The following is a 21285-nucleotide window of genomic DNA, read 5'->3' on the forward strand; positions in this document are numbered from 1 at the left end:
GCTATAATAACATTGAATCAATGTTGATAGTCTAATTCTGTGCTTTTTCAATGTTGAAAAGACAACATTGAATTAATATAGATTTTTGGTCAGCTGTATTGCCCCAATATCATGTGTCAGTCTATCCGTCCATTCATTCAACACTTTAACGCAGACCTGGGCATTATGTGGCCCGGGGGACAGACCTGGTCCTCCTGATGGTTCTGCCTGGCCTGGGAGGTCTAAGACAAACCATACCATTTTACTTATGAAACTAGAAAAATCGAATGAGATCATCTTGGCTGTTTGGAGTGATTTTCAAATATAATAAATACTGAAGAATAAGTGCACAGTATGTTTTCTATCATTTATGATATATAGAGCATTTGCTCCTAAAATGTGAGAGATCTACATATGTGTGGGGGAAAATGGAAAGTATTGGTTTTAATATTACTGTGAATTATAATGCCGTGATGTATCGTGTCTTTAATGGAATAATGCCAGGACCACACCAGGACTTTTTCTGGACAATTGTTTGTGTGGTCGCAGCAAAATTGTGGAAGACGAGGTGTGCCACAGTTATCCACTAAGCTGTCATCCCAGGTGAAGTGGTCTATAAACAAATCATATCAGAACTTAAAAGACAAAGAACACTGGACATAAGAACAAAAAGACCCACAACCTGGCAACTGCTCACCTTCTAATAGACTATATATATATATATATATATATATATATATATATATACTGTATATATATATATATATATATAGATCTATTAGATATATAGATATATAGATATATAATATATATATATATATATATATATATATAAAATATATATTAGTGTAAATGTTTGTTACCCCTGACTGAATAATTTAATAAAGTATATTTAAAAAGTAAAATGAGAGGTTACGACATCTGACCTAGAGTGCAGGCGTATAGGTGGTTTCCAGGTGGTTTCCAGAACTTTCCAGGACTTTCTACGTGGTTCCAGGACTTGATGCCTTGCCCATGACCTTCCCCGGATCATAACCCACCACCATGCTAATTTTCAGCCCAATCCGACCAGGGGTGCATTGAAATCAATGGATGGAGGGCCCTCAGGATCATCTCCAGAGGCTCTACCACACTGCCACAACTAAATTAAAAATTAAAAAATTAATTAAAAAATTAATTAAATTATATAATTTAACCTGCTGTTATGTTATGTGTAGGACTGGCCATTTTGGGGGAAATATTTTCAGTAAAAATCTAGCTGTCAATAAATGAAAATAAATCTCCAAGCATGCCAAAACATGCAAAAAAAACATTACATGTCCAAAGAGCTTGGTTGACAAATAAAACCAGACAAACAAGCAAACAAACACACACACACACGCACACACGCACGCACGCACGCACGCACGCACGCACGCACGCACGCACGCACGCACGCACGCACGCACGCACGCACGCACACACACACACACACACACACACACACACACACACACACACACACACACACACACACACACACACACGTTATGAGAACATCATGACGAATGGAAAGATACACACTCACGACACACTGCGCGTTTTCAAAAGAAAAGCCTTTTAGGCCATCTCATTCAATTTGTCTAGCTAGCTAGCTTCATATTAAGTAAAACGGTGTGGTTTGTTAGACCTCAGAGCCATCACTGTAGAATGTTTATGTTGGCAAGTTAAAACCGTCTGTAATAATAAGAGTAAGAGTGATTTAGGTTAAATTCAGTTACACTACAGAGCATTTTACGCCTTTATTTTGAAGGGTAACAACGGAAGTCTGGTCCGTGTGTTTGACTCGCTTTGACAGGACTGTTTGTTTGAATTTGAGCGGCATGCTGTAACGTTAGCTGTCCCCAGAGTCAAGAAATGGTTAATACGGCGAAATGGTCGCAGTCTGGAGCCCTTGCTTGGGTGAGTGTTACACGATCATGCCTTTATATTTTAACTGTATGCAGGATATTGCAAAACGTTTAGTTTGTAGGCTAACCCTTAGCCGCTTAGCCAATGTTGCCGAATGTTGCTAATAATTAGCCAGTGGGACTGATACATACCAGGGCCAGGCTTTCCTGCTAGCCGCCGGGCGCTCCTCGTTTATACTGAGCGCCAGCTAGCAGGGTAAGGCCAGGTTAGTGTTCTGTTAGATAGTTTTGCTAGTTTGAATATTGAGTAACCTAGTAGCTAACGCCATTACCCCAGTGCAAATGTACCTCGCGCTGATGACGGCCTGTTTAGTTTAGCTAGCATGTTGAGCTAGCTCAAGTCTACAGTATAATGTACTGATGTCGTCCATGTAAAATAGCATGTCATTGGCCATAATTATTAAAATGTATGTTTAGGAACCATTGATAAGCAGGCATGTTAGAGAAGTCAGAAGATAAGAAACCGAGGTGAATTTAGGATTGGCTGCTTTCAACTAAATAGCCTGTGTTTTTTCTTAGTTCTTTTTTCCACTGTTCTCTTGACCTACAGTGTAAAGGGCAATTTACTGTGATTTATGATGTCGCCACTGACCATGATCATATTCTATCAATGGACATTGATGAGAGAATTAATTAATATGATCATGGTTGGTGGCAAGCATCATAAATCACTACTATAAACTGCCCTTAACACCAACATCACTGATTACCTGTGTTACATTATAATTTTTAATTACACAGTCTACTGTACACAGTAGACTTAGTGTAATCAGGTTATAGTTTGTATTGTACAATGCATCCTGGTATACTGTGCTTTTTTGCTGATTTGCTATGTTGTCGTTTGGTATCCTCAGGAACACAGGAGTCCTGTTGCTGACATCTCTCCAGAAGGTGACGGAACAGACCGAACAAATTCCATAGGCTAGCACAACAAAGGTAATATGACCACACTGGAATTTATACTCAAGCTTAAAGGAGAAAGTCACCAAAAACAAGGCTGATTTATTTTGGACATGATCTCACACATCTGAAAACTGGAAACAGTTTTTCCAGACATTCATTTAGTTTGACAGTTATTTATTTGATTGATTTGAGTTAAGTTGTGGACCATTGATGTAATTTGTGCATATATGACAACACTGGTCCACAACTCAACTGAACTGCCTGTTGTCAGTCTGTACATGTACATGGCAATACTATTGATCTTGTGTTTATTACCAACTACCAGGCTCAACAAATATGTTGCTGTTGGGCGTCTGGGTAGTGTAGCGGTAGATTCCCTGACTACCAACACGAGGGTCGCAGGTTCGCGGTCCCCGTGTTACCTCCGGCTTGGTTGGGCGTCCATACAAGCACGATTGGCTGTGTCTGGGTGGGAAGACGGATTAGTTGTATGTGTACTGGTCACTGCACTAGCGCCTCCTCTGGTCAGGGCAAAAGGGATCTGGTGGGAATAGCGTGATCCTCCCACGTGCTACGTCCTGCCAGGGCAGCAGGGGGAAATTGGCCAAGTACAATTGGGGAGAAAATATGGTGGGGGGGGGGGGAACAGAAAAAACAACAAATATGTTGCTGTTAGCCATTTTCACTCATATTTCCATTGTTTTGCCCATTTACAAGCTATGCATGCAGTCTTAGATTGTACAACACTTGCGTATACCATTTAAAATGAACATGATGGCCATTAAAATATCATATTTAATCCTGTTTTCAACAGGCATAAAGGAAACCTATGCAACTGCTTTACAATGTCAGAGGCCAACGTGTTTCTGTGTTAGTAACATTATTGTCGCTAATCCTAATTTTCCCTTTCACCAGAGGCTACAGCCGTAGAGAAAATACTTTCAGAATCAGAGAGGGAGAGCTGCAGAGCTCGCCTGGACTAGAATACCAGAAGAGAGTCCCTGGTGAAGTGCCTCATATGTGCCTGAGGGAGGATGTGGGCAAACCAGTCAAAGAGCACCTCGTAAGTTTGATTTTGTATTCAAGTAAAATTCAACTTGATGAAAAATATTCACTATGACTTATTTATGGTGATTTGTTATATTTATACCTCAGTCAATGGTTTATCACAGATCAGATATATGTTCTTTCTCAAGCTACTTTATTTTTAATTTAATTTTGTTCTTGCGATCTGTGGTTCATGATCACAGTGTTATTGGTAGGCCCTTGCACCCATATAAAGTTTTAATTCTGGTTATTCTCTATTCCACACTTGTTCTCACTAGGACCCCTGCAGATCCTGTTCTTCCATTGTGGCTACATGAAGAACATAGCCGTGGCTCCATCCCCGACTGCCAAGAACCGAGGTGTGTTCGTTGACGACCGCTGGACGTCTCTTCTCACATCACCTCAAACAACCAGAACCTGCAGATTCTTCTTGAGCAACGTGGGTGCGCGAGTAATTCCATTTCTCTTTCCTGGATTTTTGTGAAAAGTGTTTGCTACACACCTGGAATTCAACGGAGCAGTTGAGATCCAGACGAAGAGTGCATGCAGCATGTATGCACTTTCAAGCTTGTGCACTAGTTCAGATCTTTAAAGGAGAATTCTGGTTTTTTACCCCGGACCTTATTTCCAGCTTAAAATATGATGTTTTACTCACCCAGATATTTTTGGTTTCATTCGGATCCCCATAGAAGATATTCAGGTCCGAGTAGAGTGCTGGAACTGGCCAAAACGGGGCATATGTAGTACACACTGTAAATAACGTATTTTCTGCAACATAGCGGTTCATATCCTCATAATATCTTCCATAAATGAATGTGAATCCATCTATTCTCCTCCGGGCAGCCTCAATATCCTTATCCGGGGTCTGTGAATCCAACTCTTGCTCAAGTCCCGCTGAAGTCTCGTGAGTTTCCTGCTGACTGATTTGTCTACCAGGGAGTCACCGCGCACTGGCGGCATTTCTTGAAAAGAGCGGACGACGAGGAGAGAGGAACAACAGGCCAAGGACGAACAAGCCGCTGCACGGCCGAGAACAAATGGTGACTGGTGGTGGTGTTCCTGTGGACGCTATAACCCACTGTATGCCCACAGACGAGGAATGCCTCTGTTGGAGTCACAGACCCCGGATTAGGAAACCGAGGCAGCCCGGATGAGAATAGACCGATTCACATTCGTTTATGGACGATATGAGGATATGAACCGCTACATTGCAGAAATTGTTAGTTACAGTGTGTACTTTGTATGTCCCGTTTTCGCCAATTTTGGACTGTTCCAGGACTCTACTCGGATGTGAATATTTTCTATGGGGATCCGAATGATACCAAAGTTATCTGGGTGAGTAAAACATAATATTTTAAGCTGGAAATAAGGTCCGGGGTGTAAAAAAACTGAATTCTCCTTTAACATGGACACGACTGGGAGCTATGTAGCTACAGTATGAACATTTCAGCGAAAAACATTGTGTAAAGGCCGTATTTTTCAAGTCAACTTGGCATCTCAGGGCTTTCAGACACTTGGATTACGAGAAAGTTTGAAAGTTGGTCACATCCACTTCAATGTTGGCCCAATGGATAGAGAAGCGAGCTTGTGACCGGAAGGTCGTCGGTTCAATCTCCGGGACCGGCAGGATAAATCTGGGTGGGGAAAGTGAAAAGGCAGCACTTGCCCCTCCCTCATTACCACCACTGTGGTGCCCTTGAGCAAGGCCCTTAACCCCAACTGCTCCAGTGGAGCTGCTCAGTGGCCAACAGATCAGTACTGGACAGCTTGTACTGGTCAGCTTCCAGGTGTGTGTGTGTGTGAGTGTGTGTGTGTGTGAATGTGAACAGGACGCTCTTGAAAAAGAGAGCATTGCTCTCAGTGAGACTACCCCTGTATAAAAAAAAGAAAAGAAATTGTGTCGGCTCCAGGAATGTTTTGTGGACTAAAAAACTTCACCTGACCTTCCACTGGCATGTGGGTGAGTAGATAATGCCTGTCCAACTGTCAACTGTCCTTAAGTGTCCTTGGGCATATTTTGTGACATTCCCTAATCCCCTTTAAGCCATTTATTTAGTCAGAATTCTTTCAAATGAATGTACTGTATATTCATTATTAATCTTGTGTAATTTAAATGTATTACTAAATTATCTGCCAATTCCTAGTTACTAACAAACTTTCATGTCTCATCTATTTACTCGTTGATTTTGTGTGGTGTCATACATTGCAGTTGCTCCAAGTGTGAAAAGAAAACTGTTGCTATTCACCTCATATAGCCCCGCCCACTTGACCCATCGTATCACGACTTACTGTTCAAAATGCTTGCAGTTTTACCTGCTCAAACTAGTTTGACTTGGATTATGAGTCAGACTAGGTGTATGAGTCACAGGAAGTGTAAATACAATCGGAACAATCGGAACTTCCGATTGTATTTACACTTCCTGTTAGTCTCTCAAGCCAGACGGTCTCTTCTACATAAGGTGAATAGTTGTATGAAAAGCACAAATATTATTATCATTATTATTATTATTAACAACGTTTTTGACAACAGAAACCTGTATGAAATTGTATAAATAAAGTATATATTTTTTTATACTGCTATGGTAATTTCTTATTGTCAGACATATAAAAATTGTATTAAAAAAACATAAAGAAAGTATATTTTACCATACACTTAACATACTAAAAACATATATATAATGTATATGTTTTTTATACCTATATGGTAATATTAATTGGCTGACATATAACAATCTTAGAAAAAACATATAAAGAAAGCATACTTTTCTTTTAAATTAAATGCATTTTACATACAAAAAACATAGATATAATGGCATATATTCATCTATAAAAAGCATATGTCTCATATAATTAAAAATGACAAACATTATATTGAACATGTATGGAAAATACAATTTCCGATGCACTTTCCTTATATGCTACATACATGATGTTTACTTGATTTATATATAATTAGCTTAATTCACTTATATGAGAAGAATATGAAAGGGGCCACTTTCAAGAGTTTACATATAAGACATACAATACATATAAAACATAAAGATTTGCTATTGGAGGCAACAGGACTTCATATATGTTTCTTCTATTTATTTTTCCATATGGGCAGTGTGCATCACAAAACATTTAAGCCACACTCTGCTTTTCAAACAATAATGATACTATTTTGACTATTTTTTACAAGTATGTTTGGTGACAATTCAATTCAATTCAATTCAATTCAATTCAATTCAACTTTATTCCAGACACTTAGGAAGGTCCATAGGAGAACATAACACATTACAATACAATACAAAACATAGAAAAAATATAAAAACAACAAACATTGATATCAAGAAGATTACAGTCACAATACAATAGAGGCTCTTTCGCCAATGTCGCCACATGATTGAGGTGAACCTGGTGTTACTTTTGACAGGATTAATTAAGGCCACAATAACACTGTTCATCGAGTCATCTAAACGACACATGATCTGTACATGAGGTTTCTTAAAAGTGCTTTAAATGTAGGTATACCTACACTGACAAACAGCTGGCTGGCACTGTGCCGTCTAGGGACACGTAACAACAGTCGTAGTGCATCATTATAAGCCACATTTAGTCTTTGCATGCTGCTTTAACAATAATACTGATATTACTGATAGTATTTTTATGTTTGATTGTTGAGTATGATGTTTGACTGTACATAAACCAAACTCTTTTAAAAAGGACATTGTCCTTATTGTTGTTGTTTTTAATATTATTAGTCTTAAAAAATAAGCTTTTCTTTATTGATGTTGTATTCTTGTTACCGTAAAAGTTGATAGAAATGAGTTTGAAGAAGAAGTGATTCAAGATATGACACTTTTGTTCTTCTGCCAGTCTAAGCTCCTCAGGCAGGTTCTCCAAAAGCCTACTGGCTATTGTAGGCCTTATGGTAGGCCTATGGATCTTTCTATATGTTGAAGAAAAGTTCTGGAGTCAGAGGATTGTCTTCCTTCAATATTTATTAAAGGGAAAGTGTGATGAGAGGGAGAGGTGCACACAGCATGGCTATGTACACTTTTTTCAAGAAGGAATAGAAAAAACACAGTCCTGTATGTGTCTTCAAAGGATGCACAGAATGTGCTGGCATCACAACAGCTCCTGTAAGTTAGTGCCTCCACATCTCGGCGACATCCAGGAGCCCTTCTCATAACAAGACCTCTGGGAAATAAATTATAGCACAAAGGTTACAACGAGGTGAAGATGAAGATGTGAAAGAGATAGGCTGATGCAAAAGTTACATTAGTCTAAACACGAGGAGACAAAATGACTACTGTATATTAAATTGTTTTTAAAAAGGCTTAATTGTGGAATTTGTTCTCCACTGAAAATAACAAGATTGCACTAACTCTCTTTAATTCTTCACAAATCTGTAATCAGAAGTTTCTGGCAGAGGGCCTTGTTCATTACTGAAATAATTGGGGAACAGATAATATCGTTTCTGATTAGTTTTCCTGTAAGTTACTGAAAGCTTTGTGACATGTACAGTACATCACTGAAGGATTCGATAAGAGCGTCTAGCCATTTGGGTCACTGGGTTTCAGGAATAATATCGGTGTATTATCAGTGTAATGGGAGCACCACTGGCTTATGGATGATGCGACTTAGTGGAAACATGAAAATGGAAAACAGGATATTGAACCTTGAGAAGCTCCACAGATAATGCGTGTTGGAACAGAAGAGTGGTTTCCCATTGGGGATGAAAATGCTCTGTGGGAGACAGTTAATGTAACCTGAACCAATTAAGTGCTGTGAAGTTGACGCCAGCCCAGAACTTGAGGCAGTCCATGATAATTTCATGGTCTACACACAGTGTCAAAGGCGGCAAGATCTAAGAGTTTTAAAATTGAGCTTTCACCTGAATATACTGCTAAAAGAAGATGGTTGGTTACGTTAATAAGGGTAGTCTCTGTACTATGCCCTAAAACCAGACTGCTATTTCTTATAAATGTTGTTTTATTCATCAAATCTATTAGTGGGCTTGAAACACATTTCTAATTAAAAGACACAAATCTAGACCTTGGAGACAGGGCAATAGCTGCTGGGATTTGAGGGATACCCAAGGTTCTTCTTTTTTAGGAGGAGGATTGAGTTTAACCTGACGCTGCCAAATGGTTTGTTTTCACATAACCATCTTGGAACGAGTCACTCGGGAAACTGTTTCAAAGGGCAGGCTCTTTCAAGGTGATTGGAGGAACCATCTGTCTATCAGTCTATCACGGGCTGGCTTCTCACTGGTGTCACACCAAAGCATAGCTGCCTCTGGATGCTGATTGGTGCGAACCACTGGTGGTTCGGATTCAAACCAATAGATTGCAGGGTGGCAAGATGGATGTATCGTCCAACTGCCCCTAAAGGTCAGGTTGAGTTACTGTAAAAACATAAGCGAAAGTGCCAATGCCAGTATAGTCAGAAATAATGCATGAATCACTTTCTCCGGACTATAAATGATTGGGGGAAAGTACACTACCTGTACCTGTATCGCATAAAAAAAAGAGCTGACGTGTAAACTGGCACCCAACTGTATAAATCAACAGCAGCTTATTATTTGGTATTTGAATTAACAAAATGATGTGCTGTAAAAAAAAACAGCAACAACATAATTTTGATGTAAGCAATATACGGTAATTGTTTAATGGCTAATTTCAATTAAATCACTGCAGCACACATATGTTGAACAACCACATGATGTCACTGTTTATAGGGTCTGTATTCCCAGATCAATCAGCTGAAAAATAAAAAAAAATATGACCTGCAGTTTTCTATCATTGATTAACAATTATGTATTAAACTGATAGAGACATATTGATCTCCAATCATCATTATGTTATATACTAATAACATTTTTCTTTTGTCCTCTTTTATTTGTCTCTCCCTCGCTTTAATCCCCACAGGTCAGCATTATTATTATTATTATTATTATTATTATTATTATTATTATTATTATTATTATTATTATTATTATGATTATTATTATTATTATTATTATTATTATTATGTTATGTTTGTGTCACTCTAGGAACTGCCAGTAGCCTACGTACAGCAGAGTGTGAGTCAGTCTTATCAAATAAATAAACACTTCACGATTATCAAAAAGGATAGGCTACATTTTGTCTTTCACTGAACTATCAAGTAACACAAAGTAGTTTCCGTCTTCATCTAATGGAAGACTTAGTCCGTTTTGTTATCTAGGAAATAATTTTCTATTCAAGAGGGACAATAACGACGACACTCAAATGGACATGCTGTATTGTAAGAGTCCAATTTGAAACAGTACAGTTGTATTATAAGCATGGCAATTACAACTTTTTACAGAAAATTGTCACTTTGCTTTTTCGCCCTCTCAAAACCAGAGTGGGTATTTCTTAGTGCAGTGGCGTTTCACAGTGAAAGAGCACTGTGAGAGTGCACTCTGGAAGAAGCACCCTTCAGTGTTGAATATCATAGGCTACTGTGCAGTAAGTGCCCACTCTAATTGTCCAACTGCAACACATCTAGCCTACACTTAGGACCACCATAATTTGCACATGTGTGTGTGTGTGTGTGTGTGTGTGTGTGTGTGTGTGTGTGTGTGTGTGTGCGTGCGTGCGTGCGTGCGTGCGTGCGTGCGTGCGTGCGTGCGTGCGTGCGTGTGTGTGCGTGTGTGTGTGTGTGGGTGTGTGGCACGCTCCCCTCTTGAATCCCAAGTGATGTGTAAAAGTCCAAGCAGTCACACATTAACTGACAAGGCATTCCAAAGGCTGCGTGTCACACCCCCCCCCCCCCCACACACCCCCCGCCCCCCACACACACACATACCAATAGACCCACTTAGGGTCGCCCAAAGGGCATGGAGGAAAACTGAGTAGGTTTGAGACTAGAGGGCAACAGAGGCAAACAACTTTGTACTGACAGCGAAAATTCATTCATTTTCTCCATTGACATTATGGTATTGTCAATCAAGTCCTTCAGCTGAACTTCCACAACTAACCTCTGCTGAAAGCCTCAAACATCTTACACACATCGAACGACTTCAGTATAAAGTTGAATGTTCAGTTCTACTGCTGAAAGCGAGACACACACACGCACGCACACGCACACGCACACACACACACACACACACACACACACACACACACACACACACACAGAGTTCTGCCTCGCAGGAACATGCTGAGGTGCTGTAATGTTAGCTGTGATGATCGCTAGTCGCTAATGACAGGGAGGGTGAGGGCAGGATAGTGGGTGGTGTGAACCTACAGTTATATCTGCCAAGTGTTACCAACCGGCCAGAGCAAAAGAGGTGCCATGCAGTAAATAAGCACTTGCATTGATTTTCAGCTGAAACCTGCACTTGACCGGAGAATGGATCTCAGAGAGGTGGAGATTGTTGCCATGCGTGGACACACACACACACACACACACACACACACACACACACACACACACACACACACACACACACACACACACACACACACACACACACACACACACACACGGCCAGCTGTGGAGGGATACAAGCATCTAACCAAGCCCAACACAGTGTATTGTAGAAAAAATAGAGCTTCTGTCTGAGGAACAGGGCTCTGTCCCATAGTGAGAACTTCACGAGCCTTGTGAAATAAAACCCTTTTCACTCTTGCTTTTGACCTATCTTGACCTATCTTTTTTCCATTCTATCTATTTTAATTGTCTCTATTAAAGTTGTCTTATCGTGTTTTCTAAAGCGTCTTTGAGCACTGAGAAAAGCACTATATAAATTATTATTATTATTATGGTGGAGACTCTGGAGATGGCACAGTTGGCCCTGCTCTATCTATCTGGTTCAATCCTGCCCAATCTATGACCTCGACATACAGTAGACGCACCAATCTCTCATATCCTGTGAGCCCATCTCTCAGCATACAATGAGACTGCTACCCCTGAGAACACAACGTCATGTAATACGTTCTCTGTCTTTATTGTACTCTTTGAAGAACACCATACATGATTGTGTCTTTATCTGTCATTTGACATCTTTCCATATTCAGCAGTAGGCCTACTATGATAACAGCTCCTCTCTTTTGACTGTACTTAGTCCATGTCCTCTGTGTTGCCCAGTCGACGAAACATACATGTATACCAGCCTTAAAGCTATTCAACTTATGTAGCCCCGCCCACTTGACCCAGTTGTGTTATTGTGATGTATTGTCCCTTTACTATTGCCGTAGCGAACGCAGTGCATTCTGGGTAGTCTGCTATGACTGGCATGTTTTGGGTATGTTGGCTGCTGCTGTGAATAAACAACGTTACACTCACGTTGGTATCCGAGTGACCTTGTTATACCAGGCGAGATAAAAGATCTCAAGATATAACAAAAGTGGCGACGAGGACGACTGAACCTATGCGGAAGAAGTCGGGTTAATTGCGTCGGCGAGTTTGTTTTCTCCGTTGTTGTTTTATTAGCTGATATCAGTGCTAACAGTATTAGCTTGTAGCTTAGCTTGCGCGCTGATGGTGAACGGCCAGCGCGACGCTACAGGTGTGTAAGAGGAAAAACGCAACTGTGTGAAACAGCTACAAGGGGAGGAAAATCCAGTCAACAATGAGGAGAGAAGATTAACTCCACAGTAAAGGCTGATGTGACAGACTGTTGAATAAGTGTCTACACAAATACTTCACAAAGGAATATTGCAAGGAAAAATAACCAGGAGCTGAGAAGATGGCTGGAGTTATTGGCAATATGGGACCCTTTGATGAGAGTGTGGAGCAATGGAACTGTTACACAGATCGCTTCGACTACTTCATTGCAGCTAATTACATCGAGGATGAAAGGTTGGTCCCTACATTTCTGAGTGTAATGGGCCCAAGGACATTTACTCTGCTACGCAACCTGCTACAGCCAACAAAGCCAGGTACCAAGACCTACAAAGAAATAGTGGATACCCTGACACGGCATTTTTCACCAAAACCTTTGGTAATTGCAGAAAGGTTTAGGTTTCACAGACGCAGCCAGGAAGAGGGTGAGTCTGTCACCATGTTTGTTGCAGCATTACGGAGGTTAGCTGAACATTGCGAATTCAGGGATACACTAAATGACACTTTGAGAGATAGGCTTGTATGTGGATTATGGAATGAAGCAGCCCAGAAGAAACTACTGACTGAGAGTGATTTGACACTGGAGAAAGCTGTCAATATCAGTGTAACCATGGAAATGGCAACAAAGGAAGCTCATCAGTTACATGCAACGAGCAGAGTGCATACGGTTGCCAGTGACAGGCAAAGTGGGCAAGGCCCATGTTTCCGTTGTGGAAAAACAGGACATCTTGCATCTGCATGCTGGTGTAAAGACATGGACTGCCGCAGTTGTGGTAAAAGGGGCCATGTAGAGCGTGCGTGTAGAAATAAAAAAGGCACAGAAAAACCATCAAAGTTTGGAAATAAAAAAGACGATGCAAAATACAAAAAGAAAAGACATGTTCGCACTGTGGAACAAGGAAGTGCAAGTGATTCTTCAGAGGAGGAGATATCTATAAATACACTGAGAGTACTGAAAATGGATGAAGGCTCAGATGGCTACTGGGCTACACCTATGCTGGAGGGACATTCAGTAAAAATGCAGATCGACACTGGGTCAAGGGCTTCAATCATCTCAAACAGAGTCTACAGGAAATTCATGAAGCACCTCCCACTGCGACCGTCTGACACAGTGTGAAAGGAATGACTGATGCCACTGTTCAGTGTAATGGCCAGACCGAGAAACTTCCTGTATACATTGCAGAAGGGAGTTATCCTGCTATCATGGGACGTGTATGGCTGGAGAAAATAAAGTTGGACTGGCAAGCAGTACACATAATATCGAAGAATCCAGGCCTACAGGATGTTTTGGATAGGCATAAAGAGCTTTTTCAAGACGATCTAGGAAGCATGAAAGACATAACTGTGAAACTAAAGGTTAAAGATGACAGTAAACCGGTGTTTATGAAAGCCAGAAAGGTGCCATACGCTATCCGACCCAAAGTGGAAGCTGACTTGGATGCTCTAGTTAAGGATGGAGTTCTGGAGCCAGTTGCTATCAGCGAATGGGCTACGCCAATAGTTCCGGTGCCAAAGAAGGACGGAGGAATCCGGACCTGTGGAGATTTCAAGGTAACACTTAATCCTGTGTTAGCTCCAGAGCAGTACCCGCTCCCTCATATCGATGATTTGTTTGCTGGACTTAGTGGGGGACAAAAGTTCAGCAAGATAGACTTGTGTCAAGCATACCTGCAAATGCATGTGCATGAAGACTCACAGGAACTGCTCACTATCACCACGCACAAAGGTCTCTTCCGATACCGTCGACTACCTTTTGGAATCACCTCAGCACCGGCCATTTTCCAACGTGCTATGGATCAAATCCTCAGTGGACTTCCTGGAGTTCAGTGCTATCTGGACGATATCCTTTGCACTGGAGCCACTGACGAGGAACACCTTAAAAACCTGGACGCCACTCTTCAGAGATTGAAAGAATATGGACTCAGAGTTCGTAAGGAAAAATGTGACTTTTTCCGGTCATCTGTGGAATACTTGGGACATGTTATAGATGCTGAGGGCTTGCACACAGCCCCCTCCAAGACCACAGCCGTCGTGGACGCACCACCGCCGCAGAACGTCAGCCAGTTACGTTCTTTCCTAGGATTGCTTAACTACTACGGGCGGTTCCTTCCAAACCTGGCATCAATGTTAAGGCCGCTACATGAGCTGCTCTGCAAGGACACAACCTGGAATTGGAGTGATGCATGTCAGGAGTCTTTTCAGAAGGCAAAGGACTTGTTGGTGGAGTCAGATGTCCTGACTCACTTTGATCCATCGCTACCGATACAGCTGGCCTGCGATGCATCTCCATACGGGGTGGGTGCAGTTATCTCACATGTGATGCCGAATGGGGACGAGAGACCCATTGCTTTTGCGTCAAGGACTCTAAACAAAGCAGAAACCAACTATGCTCAGCTGGAACGGGAAGCGTTGAGCATAGGCTTCGGTGTTCGTAAATTCCATCAATACTTGTATGGACGGAAGTTCACACTCTTTACTGATCACCGACCCCTCACAACCATCCTTGGACCACACACAGGAATACCATCTCTTGCCGCAAGCCGTTTGCAACGATGGGCGCTGCTGTTGTCTGCACATTCGTATGACATTAAGTATCGTAAGGCGGACTCACATTGCAACGCCGATGGCTTGTCAAGGTTACCACTCCCCGTCACTAAACCGGAGTTGCACACAGAGGACGTCTTCTACTTCAGCCAGGTGGATGATGCGCCTGTTTCAGCTTCACAAGTGAAGAAAGCTACACGCAGTGACCCCGTCTTGTCAAATGTGTTGGACATTGTGGTAAAGGGGCACTCTGGCAGCGACGACAGCAACTTGAAGCCGTACCTCTCGAGGAGGGCGGAGTTGTCAGTACAGTCGGGATGTTTGCTGTGGGGGAGGAGAGTGGTCATTCCACCGTCACTACGCAAACTAGTGTTGCAGCAACTCCACTCTGGACACAGTGGTATAGTACGGATGAAAGAAATAGCAAGAAGCTATTTTTGGTGGCCAGGCATGGATGGACAAATTGAGGATATAGCTAAAACCTGTCAGAAAATCAGAAACACTCCTCAGATCGCTCCTCTGCATCCCTGGAGTTTTCCAGAAGAACCATGGCATCGTGTGCATATTGATTTTGCAGGGCCATTTGAGGACAGAATGTTTCTTGTCGCTGTTGATGCACACAGCAAATGGCCTGAAGTGGCTATCATGAGATCCACTACGACCGAGAAGACAGTTGAGAAGCTGGGAGAGATATTCAGCCGCTTTGGATCTCCCGCTCAACTAGTCTCAGATAATGGGGCACAATTTGTATCACAGGAAATGGCTACATTCTTGCAAGCAAATGGCGTGCAGCACATAAGATCAGCACCATATCATCCAGCAACGAATGGTCTCGCTGAAAGGTTTGTGCAAACCTTGAAACATGCTCTGAAGGCATCCCAAGGTCAAGGAACACTCCATCAACGGTTGCACAGGTTCCTGCTGACCTATCGCAACACGCCACATGCAACCACCAAAACATCACCTGCCAGCCTGTTGTTAAACAAAGAGCTTCGATCCAACTTTGACCTCCTGAAACCAACATCAGTGAAGGACACAGTTTTGCAGCAGCAAAAGAAGCAGATAAAACAGAGAGAACGTCATGCTAAAGACAGAGTCTTCACTCCCGGTGAATCTGTGTTGGCGAGGAGCTACTGCCGCGGACCTAAGTGGATTTCCGCCACTGTCCTAGCACAGACTGGACCGGTATCGTATACAGTACAGACCGTTACCGACCTCATCTGGAGAAGGCACGTTGACCAGCTGTTGAAAACACCAACACCCACCGAACAGCCTCCTGAGGACTGGACTGAAGCACTGCCTGTCGATTCATCTGTTTATCAACCGTCACAAGTCCAAAGCTCATCTACGCCTGATGAAGTTCCAGCTCCTGATCCTCAGGTCAAAGAGACTGTAACTCATCCTCCTACATCATCTGTTTCGAGCTCACCACCGAAAACGAGAGAGACTGAGGTTCCAGTCGAGCGCCGATACCCTGCAAGACAGCGCCGGCCTCCTGAACGTATGGACTTTTAAGCTAGGTTAGAGACCTACCCAAACCAACTGGGGCAGAATAAACCCCCTGGGTAGAGTCACTGGGGTCTGAGGTAGTCCACCCTCAACCCTGAGTTATTTTGATGTTAAATAATAAAATAGATTAAACAAAGAGTTATTAATAACGTAAGCAGCAGGTTATAAAAGATGTATGTTCATAGACATCAAAAGAGCCAGAAGGACTGTTTTAAAACCCTTTAACACTATTTATCCTTAAAGTGTTGCTAATTGTTTTATGTTGGAAACTGAAGTTCTAGCTAATGGTTAAATGGGACATTTATTGTAAGAGGGGAGGAAATGTGATGTATTGTCCCTTTACTATTGCCGTAGCGAACGCAGTGCATTCTGGGTAGTCTGCTATGACTGGCATGTTTTGGGTATGTTGGCTGCTGCTGTGAATAAACAACGTTACACTCACGTTGGTATCCGAGTGACCTTGTTATACCAGGCGAGATAAAAGATCTCAAGATATAACAGTTATGACTTCCTGTTCAAAACACAGTCTGTTTTACCTGGTCACTAGTAGGCTACTGTACTGTCACAGGAAGTGTAACAATATAGTAACTGGCTGACCCCTCTGATGGAACAAAAGGTGAATACTCTGATCTCTATATTCCTCCACTTGCAAGTTACAACATATTCAATGCTTTCTTTGTCAAAACACATCAACAACATGGTGTCTAGTAAAATGTGCTGTTGTACCTCAATGATCAGAAGGTGTAGAAATCTGTTGACTAATAGTACAGCGAGGCTTGTACTACAATCTTTGGTCTTATCACGCTTGGACTACTGTCCAGCCATATGGTCCAATGCCTCTAAGCTTGACCTGAACAGACTCCAGCTCGCTCAGAACAGGGCCGCACGCCTCGCTCTACGCTGCTCTGTGAGGAGCGGTGTCGGTGGGATCATGCATGCCGCTCTGTCCTGGATGACAGTGGAATGAAGGATAGCATGTAGCCTTGTAACTGTTTTATTTAACATCTGGAATACTGGGAAACCAGAGGGCTTGTACGCACAACTGGACCCAACTAAGTCTAGACATGGATATACCACAAGGCAAGCATTAGATTCACGGTTTACTCTACCTCTACCAAAAACAAATGCGCTGAAAAAGACGGTAATGTATAGAGCAGTTGCTTACTGGAATAAAATACAGAGAAATATAACTATGGTAAGGAACAAATTTATGTTTAAAAAAAAGTTAAAAATTGCAGTTATGAATAATAAGATAGATTTTGGTCTTTGATTTACTGATTTGTTAATTGTGCAACATGTAAGGAATTTGTATTACGGTAGGTATTATGTATTATATATTGTAATCAAGTATTTAAATTATAATATGATGGTTTCATGTGAGTATGGTAAAAATAAGGTCAGGGTAAGTGTTTTTGCTGATGCAATTACTCAGGAAGATGTATACATTTCTTTTTGTTTATGAGAAGAGTTGATACTGTTAATATTTGATTGACATGAATATTGAGTGAGCCTTGACTCACTTGTTTTTTGTTTGTTTTTATTTATTTTTGTTGTATTGTTTTTACTCCAATACTTTTGGACTTTTATGTTTGTATTTTATGTGTTGGACCCCAGGAAGAGTAGTCTCACCTTTGGTGTAGATGGGGATCCACAATAAACAATTAAACAATTAAACAATTAAACTGAGACCAACCTCTGACTCCAGAATCTTTAAGTCTTTAAATCTTTAAATCTGTACTTTTTCAAGTATTTCAGTACGATGGAGTTTTAGGGCCATGCATGATGAAAAATAAAAATTACAGGAGGATTTTTTTTTTTAGTTTCCAAAAAAAAAAAAAAAAAACATTTTGAGAAAAAAGTCGAAATTTCGTGAATAAAGTCGAAATTTCGTGATTAAAGTCGAAATCTCCTCTGATTTTTTCCCCCTCTGCTGTCTGGTGCTTAAATTTCGACTTTATTCACGAAATTTCGACTTTAATCTCAACATTTCGACTTTATTCACGAAATTTCGACTTTATTCACGAAAAAAAAAAAAAAAAATCCTCCTGTAATTTTTATTTTTCATCATGCATGGCCCTAAAACTCCGTCGTAATTTCAGGGAGTGTGGGATGTTGATGAGGATTTCAGATTTGTCACAGTCATATCACAAACCAGATTAGGAAACCACAGATGGTTAGAGGACATCTGGCAATGTCGTCATGAAGCTACAGGACCATCAGACTAATCATCAGCTAATCTAAATATTACAGGGTTGAGTGTGTGAGAGCAGCCATTTGAGTTATTAAATGGAGATGTCCCACCACCAGATGTTTCATTGAGTTAGGACACTTCCAAAAGGCATAACAGTATGTTGTGCTTTCCCAGACCCTTCCACAACCACCCAACATCCCTAGTTCCTGAACGTATACCTTAATTTCAAAACTTGCTATTGGTCTCAACAACAGGCTATGGGGAAGCTATTTAGAAACCTAAATGTATCAGCAAGCAATTAGACCCATATGGACATAATAATGATATGACGACAACTGCACCTTGTTCCAAAGCGTCGCTGAACAAATAACATAAGACCACAATGAATGTAGGGTGAATAAGTCTGGGAGCATCTGCAGCATCAAAAGGCTTTTAAATGACAGGGGGCAGATTCCGGATATAAGGCAGGAGGAAGTTAAAGGCATTGAGCAAGAGGTCAGGAGTGCTTGGCAATGTGATTAATGTGATCTCTTGCCAGTATTTGAGATACTATATCACAGGTAGAGAAGTTTGAGAGGCTAATTACCTTACATTAAGAAATGAGTCCCACTGTGCCTTAAGAGTGCTGCACCTATTGGGGCGTAAATGGATCCAAGAGAAGCAGTTAGACAGCACATGCAGCCAGATGTGATGGAGCAGCTGGAGGAAGCAGTAAGCAGGTGAAACACATTCTGTGAATACATTGGCATAGTGCAGACTAGAGGAAGAGAAGAAGTTATGAGGTAAACTAGATGCAATCTATGATGTGCCGATCTTTCGGAAAAGACTAAACACACACCTTTTCATGCTCCATCTGGGCCCTTCTTGAACTAACTTCTTTCTCTCTAAAAAAAAAAGAAAAAAAAAAAGACAAACTTAACTTTACCACTATTCCTATGTTGTAGTTGTCATAGACTGTGTTGCATAGTTGATTGCTCTATTGCTGACAAAAATGTGTTATTGTAAGTTGCTTTGGATAAAAGCGTCTGCCAAATGACGTAATGTAATGTAATGTGCTACATCTCCCCCTAATCTCAGTGAATGGGTAGGTGCAGACTCTTCCTGTCTTATGTTCGGTCATATAGACACGTCATGATGCAATGTTGTCTGTCCCAAGTGCAATACACCTGCAGCTATAACCAGGTGTTAGCGCAGCAATGGCCAAGAGAGAAATGAATGTATCAGCACCAGCGGACAGGATATTGAAACTGGTTTGGTCTGAAAATGAGAAAAGACTAGGATTACATATTTTCTGGTAAGGCATAATTATGGTCAGCTAAGGTTGGGCAGAGACTGGCAAATAAGAGTAGATTTGGGTCGATAGGCAAAGGAAACTGCTTACAGTGGCTGTGTTCGAATACTAAGCCTACTTTTTATACTCTAATTGAGGGGGTAGTCACACTGTACAGTAGGCTACATTTTGTGTAGGCGAGATATTCCCAGAAGTCTACTACATTCGCAAGAATTTCTGAGTAGAGAGCGGGAGGTTACTCGGCTATACCCATAATGCATTGCGACTCCAGTGGAGATGAACAACTTATAGTAGTTAGTGTACAGTAGATACACGAGAAAGCGTAGACAGTACGCTTAGTAGAGGTATCTGAACACAGCCAGTATGTATTGAGGCTGCAGCACATTTGGAGCAGTGGGGTTGGTAGTCTCAACGCCAGACCCATGAGAGTGCTTACTTACGCTGATACACTATATACATTACTGCATCCTGCAGATCTCTCTCTGTGTCTGACACTTCTAGCTCCAAACTGATGTCAGAATCCTGGGCAGTGATTGGTTCCCCCAAAATCCTGGGGGCACCAACAATCAGTAACAACTTTAATCGTCGGCGTGCCCACCCAACCCATTACATGAGTAATGTTGAGAACTAAGCCTACAGTAAATGTAGGTAGGCTACAGCAGGGTGGTAGTGGAGCTGGATGTCGTAAGTGCGTGTTTGTGTCGAAGGGTGCGGTACTGAGCCATAAATCACTGTCGAACCTTGTGCCTAATTTGATGAAACGTCTGTGATGAGCGGTGTCTACATGATAACCCCAGTGATACATGCACTTAAGAGTCAACCCTGCACATTTTACATTGGCTAACTGGTGAATGGTGTTGCATACCTGATGGTCGTCCTCTGTAGTCTGTCTCCATACCATTTGTGGCTTAGTACTTAGTCATTATTTTTTACATCAGAAGTATGAATGCTTACACTGGATTATGGTGCAAAGGACTGTGACAAATCATTTGTATTGGTAAATAGATTGTATTGTTTTGGTGATAGTTCCATTGACGGTAAGATTAGTGTGCTGGAACTTACACTTAGCCTTGAGTCATTGATCAAGGAATCACTGTAAGAAATCCCACATAATGCGCGCACTCACACACACACACACACACACACACACACACACACACACACACACACACACACACACACACACACACACACAAAGCATTTATGTAAAGTTTTATTTTGAAAGAAAAAGAAAAAGTTCCTCAAGATGCTTGATATCAATGTCATTATTACAAAGTATCTAAATACAGGCA

The 21285-nt window shown here is 41.4% G+C and overlaps 1 long non-coding RNA gene across 1 annotated transcript; it reads left to right on the plus strand.

Annotated features, from left to right (window-relative positions):
• The first annotated feature begins 2782 nt into the window (after positions 1 to 2782).
• On the plus strand, positions 2783 to 4292 carry LOC310776853. Its single transcript, XR_014552711.1, has 3 exons — positions 2783 to 2864; positions 3747 to 3894; positions 4157 to 4292. It is a non-coding gene; the product is annotated as an uncharacterized lncRNA (long non-coding RNA).
• The last annotated feature ends 16993 nt before the right edge of the window (positions 4293 to 21285 follow it).

The sequence above is a fragment of the Poromitra crassiceps genome (genome assembly GCF_964638095.1).
Source record: "Poromitra crassiceps genome assembly, chromosome: 5".
Classification (NCBI taxonomy): Eukaryota; Metazoa; Chordata; class Actinopteri; order Beryciformes; family Melamphaidae; genus Poromitra; species Poromitra crassiceps.